This window comes from Monodon monoceros, unplaced genomic scaffold, assembly GCF_005190385.1.
Source record: "Monodon monoceros isolate NGI ecotype Baffin Bay Population unplaced genomic scaffold, NGI_Narwhal_1 Super_Scaffold_15, whole genome shotgun sequence".
NCBI lineage: Eukaryota > Metazoa > Chordata > Mammalia > Artiodactyla > Monodontidae > Monodon > Monodon monoceros.
In genome coordinates, this window is record NW_021703771.1 from 86,444,876 (window position 1) to 86,453,195 (window position 8,320).

The following is an 8,320-nucleotide window of genomic DNA, read 5'->3' on the forward strand; positions in this document are numbered from 1 at the left end:
TCTGTGTCAAATGTGTGATTTATTTTTGATATTATTTGATAGGAGCTAGGTTTCTGTGCAGTGATTTGAAATCATTTCAATGGAATGATCATCGGGGTGTGGCGCTTTAATTTTGCAGAAAACTTTTGAATAGTAGCATCTGAAATCTGTCATTTTTCTGTTACCCACAGAATCTGATCTTTTTATGGCATCTGGGAGGATGGGGAGAAAATGCCAACTATGAGACTCGCTTTGTCATCAGCAATACATACATCTGATCCGATAGTTTTAATAGCTTAAAATTCAGCTGTGAAAAAGAGCTCTGTTTCCACATGTGTCCCTTGATTAGATAGAAGGTTTTGAGGGTGATTAGCGTTTTCTTTTTGTTGAGAAGTACATATTAAAACATTAACCCAGGAAATAACATTTTTATGGTAAAACCTGTATTGTACGGTGGAGTTTTTCAGATGTTTCTTTGTGTGTCAGATGTCAATAAAAGTCTTGTTTTATTGATGATGACTAAAGTGAGTGAAAGCTCACGCCCTTTGTATTTCGTACTGACAGTAACCAGGCCCCCATTGTGCTGACCTTGGTCCTGCCCCGATGGCCGCCGCCTGCCTTTGCCCCTCGCCCCTCTTTCCTCGCGGGGCACAGCACCTGCGAGCTGCCAAGGTGGGTCCTGTCTCGGGGTGTATCTGCCTCTCGTCTGGATCGTCCTTCCCGCAGAATCCTGCCGGGCTGGCTTGTTTGCGTCTCGTTCTCAGAGAAGCTCTAGCCGGAAGGGGATGCCCGTTTTCCCTCCCGTCACTGTCACGTTTGCCCTGTGTATTTTATTCATCTCTCATTGCTGTCTGAGATGCGCTGGGTTGTCATCCATAAGCTCCGTTGGAGCAGGGACTTTGTAAGCAGTGTGTATCCCTGGTGCCTGGAGCAGAAGTCAGCCCCGGTACGTGCCCGGTGAGGATCCAAGGCGACCACATGCACAGATCCAGGGGTCTGGGAAGTGCAGGCTGGGGCTGGGCAGCTGCCGCCCGAGGACGACACGGCACGCTTTCAGGGGGACAGCCGACCTTACCCTGAACCCAGGGAGGCCCCTGCTTCAAGTCTGAGGAGTGGCTCAGGGACAGCGGGCCTGGCTGCCCCCCCCCCCCCCCCCCTCCGGCTGGTCGGAGCATTGCTCCTGACGGACGTGGGCAGGCCTCCTGTCTGCGGCTCAGTGTGGACACTGGCACAGGGCAGCAGCGGGGTTCGAGGTTGTGCACCGACGGCCCCGTTGGACGTGCCGGAGGGCAGCGCTCACCTGGGGAAGAGCACGCCCCACGGCCCAGGTGCAGACCCTCCTGGACTTGGCCTCGGGCTGCCTGGGACCCCACCTGGTCTCTACCCTTGCACACTAACCCACCCGCCCTCCTGACACGGTCTACACTGCCAGCCCCCATGGTACGAAGGGGCGTATTTGGTGGAAACAAGTGCAGAGGAAATGCACTCTCCTGGGTCATCCACACTGGACGGAGGAGGAAAGTGAACAGCATGTGACAAAGGCTGAGATGAACCAGCAGAATGGCTTTTCTTGGGGGAAACGATTCAGAGAACAAAGTAATTTTAAAGTAAAAACCTAATTGCACTACTTGAGATTTGAGAACGTTTGTACCTAAAAAAGGCCACTATGAAAATGGTGCAGTCAAAATGATCTTTTAAAATTATCTTTGGCTGCGTTGGGTCTTCGTTGCTGCGCACGGGCTTTCTCTAGTTGTGGTGAGTGGGGGCTACTCTTTGCTGTGGTGCACGGGCTTCTCATTGCGGTGGCTTCTCTTGTTGCGGAGCACGGGCTCTAGGCGTGTGGGCTTCAGTAGTTGCAGCACGCGGGCTCAGTAGTCGTGCCTCGCGGGTTCTAGAGCGCAGGCTCAGTAGTTGTGGCACACGGGCTTAGTTGCTCCACGGCATGTGGGATCTTCCCGGACCAGGGCTCGAACTTGTGTCCCCTGCCTGCATTGGCAGGCGGATTCTTAACCACTGCGCTACCAGGGAAGCCCCCAGAATGATTTTTGATTAAAAAATTGTTGCTCCAAGTCATTCGATGGACGGATTGAATGATGGGATAATGCAAAAAAAAAAAAAAAAATTAGTAACCTCAAAGGTAAAGAACTCCCTGCATGTGTAGCAAAAAGACCAAGGTGGAAACAGAATGGTCAGGAGATGTGGACAGAGGATTGACTAAGGACTGCAGCAGCTACGTGTCCACCCACAGGGTTAAAACTGAGGCAGGAAACATTGGCAGAAACGTGCATAGGTTCAGAGACACCTGAGTGTCTGGATGAGTGAAAGCCAGGCCCACGGCTGCGTGGATCCTGATTAGTGTGAAAAAAAGACTCTTCCAAGATCATTTTAAAGGAATGAGAATGAAATTGCCTGACCGGATGCTACAAGTAATAGAGCAATAACTACAGAGTTAGGAGGGAAAATGAATTTTGAGCATAGAATTTCTACCCTGATGGAAAAAAAAAAAAGCAACCTTCCTGCCTTGTAGGAAATGGATCGCAAAGCAAGGTAAGATGGGTCTGGCCTCTCATGTGGCATCAGGCTCCCGTCACGTCTCTGCGGGGCAGTCTGTGCTGCTACCGGCAGTGGGAGGGGACCTGTGGACCCTTCCCCACCTTCTGGAGCACGCTGGGCCTTTACCAGGGCTTTGCCTCTGCAGAATGGTGACTCTGGGTAAAGTCGGTCCTGCTTCCCCGGAACCAAGGAAGGAGAAGAGAGGGCAGGGGGTTCCCGGGCCTGCATCTCAGGGTGGATGGAGAGGAATAGGGACAGGGGAGCAGCAGGATAGAGGTGTCTGGGCCATGCCTTATATACAGGGGTCATTTCGGATATTTTCACCTGAGTTTGTTGTTTTGGCAGTTTATGAAATCTTCCGGTTTGATAATGAAATTATTTTTCCCGTAAATGTTTAATTTTCAAACACTTCTAGTTGCTAAAAGCCAATTTGGGCATGTTTTATAAATCACTAGACTATTGGATATGGATCTTAAACTCTCTTTTAAATCATTTATAGTTTGTAAAACTGAATGGTAGCTCTTCCGAAATGGACATTTTTGATGAATGAGTTCCCTTTTTACTTCAGGCATTTAGCATTTCTCTCCCCTTTCTGTCTCAGTCCATGTGGTGTGTGGTTTTTTATCTGACCTTACGTTGAAATTTTGGTATACAGAATGCTGTGCTGCACCCACCGTCCTTAGTCTGGTGTTGGGTCTCGATGGCAGGCGCTCCTGCAGCCCCAGGTGCGTTGGCTGTTTGGCTGCGGTGCCACCTTCCCTGACCCCTCTTCCCCATTGCACACACCTGGGCTATGCTTACGCTTTCTCCTCTTTCAAGGCCCAGGTTAGAGGAAGCAAGTGTTTTGTCTCCTTGGTGTGCCAGGTACTTGTCTTCTGTCCCTTTGACTCCCTGCACATCCCGTTGTGGGGGAAGTATACCAGAATTCCAGCAGATGTTTGCAAACGTTTAAGGTGCTGGGTGCCAGGTGCTGTGCCGGTGTGCGCACGCTCTGTGCACAGTCGGTAATGGGGACTTGGGAAATACCACATCTGTGCCACCGCGTGCTTCTCACGGGCCCTGTGAGAAGGTTACAGCAGGACCACCAGAAAGATGATGTTCGAGATGATCTTTGGACTTTGGTTCCCTGGAAACTGGTGGGCTGATGGGTTCTGCCCAGGGTTGCCGGACTCACGGGGAATGAGCCAAGGGCCCTTCTGAGGAGGAAGGGTGTCACCAGCAAGGAAGTGTGGGGGCAGCAGAGGTGCAGGGGGTTGAGTAGCAGAGGGATTGGGTGTACATGTTGCAACCACTGCATAGATCAGGATCCTGGACACCTAACTTCCTGGCTGAGTGCTGTCGGGCAAGTTATTTATTATCAATGTTCTCAGTTTGCTCATCCGTACAAGGGGGAGTGAATACTGCCTGACCAAACGGGGCGGTTGTTGTGTAACATAAGTAACGTATACAGAGTGTTGAGCAGTGTTCTTGGCAAATAATACTCAGTAAATATTAATTTTTTTTCACTAAGAAGGTAAGAGTCACAGGACGTAGTTTAACTTGGATGTGGAGGGCAAGGAGAAGAGAGAGTGCCTTGGGTAATGGCAGATGAATTTCTGTTCCTCTCCCGAGGCCTGATTCAGATGCCACTTCCCACCAAGCCTTCTTCCGCCCCCACCCACGAGCTACCCGCAGTGTAACGTGTTCACGGTCTGGGTTTTCCTTGTGTCCCTGTCAGTGGTGTCCCAAGGGGCGTTTCTAGCTGTGACTGCACACCACTTAAAGGAGACCTGGTGTGGTAATGGAATGAAAAACACCCAGACTGTTTGAAAAGTCACAGTTTGCCATAAAAATTTACATCAACTATGATTTTAACACCCCAAAATGTGTTGTAATTCCTTTCACAAGAGAATTATGGGATTAAAAAGTAATTTCTTAGTGCACTACAGACTGAGCTGTTAAGGGGTGAGGTTCAAGCTTGAATTTACAGGATGAGCATCTTTGTTCAGTCTTACTGCTGGGGGTCTGTGTGATGAAGATGATGGAACATCAGAAGTTATCCCGACGTTAAAAGCTAATTGTAACAGGATACTTTCTCAGATCGTACCAAACGTAGTAATTCATGAGTTAGATTTTGAATAGAAATAATCACTAGGCTCTTGTATTGTTCGATAACCCAAAGAATGAAGAGGAGCGCATCATACAAATACACTGGAAAAACATTTAGATTTACTACTGACTTGACACAAAATGTTGATGAAGACCATATAACACTATGATATGCTGTATGACAAGAACATTAATGAAAAACTGGTGAATGGACATAATTAAAAGAGAGCATGTATGCTACTAAAATGTTACTAGTCACTGAAAAAAAATTGAAATGCCATAAATTCCAAACTCATGTGAAAAAAGAACTCGAAAAAGGTTTCCAAAATTTGACAGTTCTAAAACTTAACATGCATGACATTTCCAGAATGAATTGTAATTGAATTCATCCATCGATGAAACTCTTAAAATATGTCAGTAGTTGAAAAACCATTTTGATCCGTCATTCTAGAGTAAAATTATTATCTCCATAGGAAGATATTTTTAAAAGTCACTGTGATATGAAGAGGTGATACCAGAAAGTGTGCCGTTAAAGCAATGTAGGAAGAATGTATTACAAAAATACAGCAGACAGTTAATGAAAGTATGTATTTTCCTGTATCTTGCGATGTTTGTGGTATTTGTCAGATTTACTTATTTTTATTTTTTATATTTTTACCATGCCAGCAGTACCTATTTATTATTATTCATGAATGGTCAAAAGACTTACAAGGCCCATTACTATTAGTATAACCACACATATGGAATATCACTTGGTGACATGGAGTGAAAAGGACAGTTTCATACATATTAAAAAAATACATACACATACACACGTTGCTCACCGTTCACCGCTACAAAAGCAGGAGGCATCAAGCTGCAGGAGTTCCAATATACATAACAAGTTGAAACATCTCAAGCGTAAAAACTACACTTAAACTGCAAAAATGAAGTTTCTTCAAACATTTTGATCTGAGCTCAAGCAGAGCAAATAATGAACACCAATGAGTTTTATACTGTTTAACATACTTTAAAACATAAAAGGACCAACAGATGCAAAAGTCCTGAAAATGTAGAGGTTATTTATAGGAATGAACAATGCATTTCATCCAAAAAAAAAGTCTACAGCAGACGTGTTTCATCCTGGCTCCCAAATATTTGAGAATCATAATTTACTATATTCAAACAGCAAGTTAAGCCAGAACGAAATGATAAACAGAAAACTCATTGCTTCAAACAAGGCATTATTGTCCTTGGTTTCCTTAGTTTCACCAGCGCAAGAGCATCATTCACCTGAGAGATCATGAGTCAGAATTAAAGAGCACTGGTACAGAACGGTTTCCTTTTTTCTTTAAAAAGTGCCACATACTTCTCATTTAAACAACAACGACAACACACATAATGCTAATGAAAGACCGTTTGTCTCCATCTCTTGTCAATGAGGAAAGGCCAGAGTGATTTTTTTTTTTTTTTTTTTTTTGCGGCACGCGGGCCTCTCACCGCTGCGGCCTCTCCCGCCGCGCTCCGGACGCGCAGGCTCAGCGGCCATGGCTCACGGGCGCAGCCGCGCCGCGGCATGTGGGATCCTCCCAGACCGGGGCACGAACCCACGCCCCCCGCATCGGCAGGCGGACTCCCAACCACTGCGCCACCAGGGAAGCCCCAGAGTGATTCTTTGATTCCAATTCGAAATGGTGTTCACTGGCCAATGCCTAAGGTCTCCAATTTGGAGGAGTCAAGCTGAGCGTTTCTCTGACGTTGTTGTGCTCCTGAGACAGGACTGTCAGTTATCAGTCGTAAGTGGCTGCTGGGGAGCTTGAAGCCGTGTGCAGTTGCACGTGCCGTTTCATACTTAGTCATCTGTTCATCGCCAGACCAGTGAAAGGTTCCGTTAACTGATGGATCCCGCATCCTCCCCTGTGATAACTGACGACACATAGTGCCACATCTTTGACGTGTGTGGGGAACCGCCGCTGCCGGTGGTCCCTGTTCGCAGACTTGTTGCTGAACTGCACTTTATCAAACAACGGTCACAGCACATTCCTCAAGCTTTTCAACTTCTCCATACAGGACAGGAATTCTCAAAACAGCAGCTCCTAACTTGTTCTCCAGGACGGCCCTTTCTCCTTCTAGTTTTGTTTTGCCATATAGATTTAGGGGACTTGGTACGTCTTCCTCTCTATAAGGTGGGCTTGTTCCAGCAAAAAATAACCGGAGCTAATGTAGATTAGAAATGCTCCGATTGCAGCAGCTTTCTTCCCCGAGTTCCCGGAAGCATCGACACCAGGTTGCGAAGCAGCGTCCGGCTGATTTTCGACATCTGGCCTCTCTGCCGCACAATGTACTGGGACATGGGGCTGAAAGTCGTAAGTGATGTGATGAACTGCTTCAGACTCCAAGAGATTAAGCTGCTCAGATTTTGGTCTTGCTCTTCTAAAACCACAGCCCACGGCATGCCGATTACTCTGCTGAAATTCTTAGTACACAGCTCTGCCAAGAAGCCTGGTGGCACCAGTAATCGGAACCCGCCAGTTGGGGCTGCTAACTTCCTCCTCCACCAACGGGCAGTTCACGGGGACGAAGTGGATACAGAGCTCCGTCTCCCGCCCGCCGTGCCCGCCGTGTTGGCGTCGCCGCAGACTTGTTTTCACTCCAGCGCCCTCGGCCCTCCTCCCCTAGGTCCGGGCCGGCCGATCTGTCAGACTTTTAAAATTTATAGTTTGCCGGGCTCTTGTGTCTATTCAGAGTATGTATGTTTATAGCTAGCTTTGTATAGGTCATTTCGTATCCCTCCTCTAGCAGAAGGTAATCCCAGATGTTACCGGCTGCTAAGCGAGGCCCTGCCCTAGTCCATAGGCTAGGAGTCTAGCCAACAGAAAACAGTGGAGACGGAAAAACAGTTTAAGTCTGTTATCAAGGAGCGTTGGTCATTGAAAATATGTAGGCGTCTGAAATTTGAGCAGATTCTGTAGATCAAATGAGAAATATTGAAAGTTTCTTCATGAAACTTGAATCCTGAGAACCTTTGGTGGGAGAGTCCGCAGCGCCGTTGGCACCCATCTTCTCCCCGTTCTCACAAGCCTTCACGCAGCGGGCATGCGGCCTCCTGGCCACCCATCCAGAGGGACACATCTGGTCGTCTCCCGGGCATCACACCTGCTCCAGGGGTTTCAGCGTCACAGAGGCACTCGGCAGCCTGCTGCCGTCAGCTGCTTGTTTTGTACCCTCTGGTTCAATGGCAAGCTTCCTGGTTGCAGACAACAGTCTCAGTCTATCCCTAACCTAGACAGAAATGCAGTTTCTTGGAAAGATACAGGATGGAGAATCAGGCGTAAAACCAGCCAGGAGCCTAGGAAGATGGGAAAAGAAACAGCCTGGTGGTACCGCAGCAGGATTTTTATTTTTTAATTTTATTATTTCCATAACATCATATGGAAAAACCCGAACAAACTTCTTGGCCAACCCTATACCTATTGGATGCTCAGTTGTTCGAGCACCATTGGAGAAAAAACTGTCCCTTCTCCACCGAACTGCCTTTACTCCTTCATCAGAAATCAGACTGCATTAAATTTGACGTTTACAAAGACCCCTTCCTGAAAGTTTCTCAGCCAGCAAGACTGTTTAGTACATACCACAGAAATGTAAGGAATGATAGATGTATTCTCATTTGTTTTTACCTTGCCTCTTAAAACAAATGATTTGCATTGGGAACTGTTACTAA

General features: G+C 47.2%; 1 pseudogene; it reads right to left on the reverse strand.

Moving 5' to 3' along the window:
• Positions 1–6,003: 6,003 nt before the first annotated feature.
• On the reverse strand, positions 6,004–7,054 carry LOC114896218 (annotated as a pseudogene).
• Between the last annotated feature and the right edge of the window lie 1,266 nt (positions 7,055–8,320).